Here is a 2,471-nt window from a genome sequence, read left to right on the forward strand (position 1 = left end):
TTTGTGACACCAATACAATAGTTAGGACAGGAAAAGTGATAAAAGGAACAGTGATAGAACAGTTTGTATATTTAATTGCCTGTTGTAAAACAGAAATATTAGTGATTTTCAATATTACTGAATTTTGGAATATTTGTTTGTTTGTTTGTATTTACAGGATTATTTCACAACACCGTGCTTACCATTTGAAGGACCCGCCAGTGGAGATAGACCAGTAACTGGAATTTCAAGAAATGAATGATTGTGAAATGCAGTTTTAACACTTAAACACTTTTATATATATTTTTATTTGTAATTTCGATGTGTGTATTTCACTTACCCTGCACAAGTGTATTTGTCAGAGACGCTAGACTCCCTGGAGACCCTGGAGACTCCAGGCTTCCCGGCCGACGTTGTTTTCCCCTGGAAAACATGTCTTCAGATAGCTCGTCTAGTGATCCAAAAGAAAAAGGAGACGGCATCAGTGAAGGTATGAGTACAGCAGAACATTTAAGGGTTTTGTTTACGCCTTACCGGGAGTCTCAGACTCTCACTCTCGTTTGTGTTTCCGTTGTTGTCTATCAAGTAGAATGTTTTTTTTTTAGTCAATAGAAGTCGTTAATAGCTGAATATAGACCTAGAACCTAGAAACCTAGAATTGTACTTACATTCTGGAGGAGGTGGGAGGGCTTTTTTTGGGGGGAGGGGGATTTCATCTGCAAAGTTAAGAACAATTAGCTTGTTAACACCAACAACAGCAGATCTGATAAAGTGGGTCTTCAAGGGTGATTTTGAGGTGGTTAGGTTGGAGCGGTCACGGTTTGAGAGGGAAGTGGCAGCAATGGAGACTTGTACTTACATTCTGGAGGAGGTGGGAGGGCTCTGGGAGGAGTTGGGACGGGCTCTGTTATTTTATGTTTTTTGGGGGGGGGGGGGGGGCATTTCATCTGCAAAGTTAAGAAAAATGAGCTTGTTAACACCAACAACAGCAGATCTGATAAGGGTCTTCAAGGGTGATTTTGAAGTGGTTAGGTCAGAGCAGTCATGGTTCTAGAGGGAAGTGGCAGCAATGGAGACTTACCATCAGAGGACTCGGTATGGTACTTACTGATTTCCACCTCACTCTCCAAATTTGAAGTAAAAGTAGCTGTTTTTGCCATCTCGGCCGCCCTGCTGTATGAATCTTAAGGGAAAGAATGGGAGAAATCTTTCATGCAGTTTAGTAATATGCTAAGTACAATGTTTTGCCTCCATATAACCAGGTTTGCAATTCTTCAGCCTTAACACATGTCTGATTTCTGCCATTAGTTATTTTTTAAATATTTTTTTACCTGTCCATAGCCATATTTTTTTGACTTGGAATTTCTTCCATTTGTCCTTGTCCGGCAGGACCGCCTTTTTAACTTTTTTGGTGACCTCGTTATTGGTCCAGTATGAAAATGTTCCCTGTAAAGTTATGAAAGTAGTCATGTATTGCAGAAAACTAGGGCTGTCAAAATAACTGATTTGATTCATTTTGATTAATTAATTTGAGAAAAAATAACTGATTAAAAAAATTAGTGCAGATTAATCGATTCCGTATGACCTTTGACCCCGAGCCGTTCTAGTTAGTAAAAATTAGACTGTAAAATTAAGGAGAAAGACGAAAACGTGCAGTCTGGATCATTGATTGGAACATTTACTTTTAAAAAATGGCCTGATGGTGTTGATTAAAAATAAAGTGTTGAATAAAGTCCTCTGCAATGTCTGCAGCAAGGAATTTGCATATCACCGGAGTTCATCAACTCTATAGTCACACATCAATGAAAATAAATAAGTGTTGACATTGAGGGGAGTGTTAATTCATTTTCATTGTGTCCCCTAGGTTATATCTGTGGCCTGAAATGCCTTGTATGTGAAAAAAAAGCTTCTTCCCGAAGCACATTTGAATTTATTTCCTCAGCATATTAGGTCATATCATAGATTATTATGGCAATTATTTGAACAGTGAAAATAATAAGAGTTTTTGAACTTTAATGTCACTATGCTGATTATTCAATGATTCATTTGAATTCAAATATTTAAAATATTTTCACAGCAAAAATTATATATGCGATTAATTTAGATTAATTAATCACAGAGTATGTAATTAATTAGATTAATTTTTTTAATCGATTGACAGCCCTACAGAAAACACATAATTCTTATCTAGGCATTAACATTAAAAGTACCTTTTGTTTTTGGACCACCCAGGTGCTGGGAACAGCAGCCATTGCACCGTCCTGAAACTCCACCACAGCATATTTTTTATCTGCCATTTCTACAAAGGAAAGGAAGTTAAGGTAAGCATGGTAAAGTAATGAATGTTGTATTACTTTGTTGAGCATTCATGTTGTATTGTTTTGTTTAGCATGCATGTTATATTGCTTTGTTGAGCATGCATGGCCCGTTCAGTTGAAAGCCCACTCACCACGTCAAGGTACAGGCCAATGAGTGGGGTGTTAGTATGACGG

At 37.6% G+C, this 2,471-nt stretch overlaps 1 long non-coding RNA gene across 1 annotated transcript; it reads right to left on the reverse strand.

Annotated features, from left to right (window-relative positions):
* Positions 1–1,083: 1,083 nt before the first annotated feature.
* Positions 1,084–2,259, reverse strand: LOC121696888. The gene is made up of 2 exons (XR_006026350.1): positions 2,190–2,259; positions 1,084–1,425 (listed from the first exon to the last, which is right to left on the reverse strand). It is a non-coding gene; the product is annotated as an uncharacterized LOC121696888 (long non-coding RNA).
* Positions 2,260–2,471: the final 212 nt, after the last annotated feature.

The sequence above is a fragment of the Alosa sapidissima genome, chromosome 22 (genome assembly GCF_018492685.1).
Source record: "Alosa sapidissima isolate fAloSap1 chromosome 22, fAloSap1.pri, whole genome shotgun sequence".
Classification (NCBI taxonomy): domain Eukaryota; kingdom Metazoa; phylum Chordata; class Actinopteri; order Clupeiformes; family Clupeidae; genus Alosa; species Alosa sapidissima.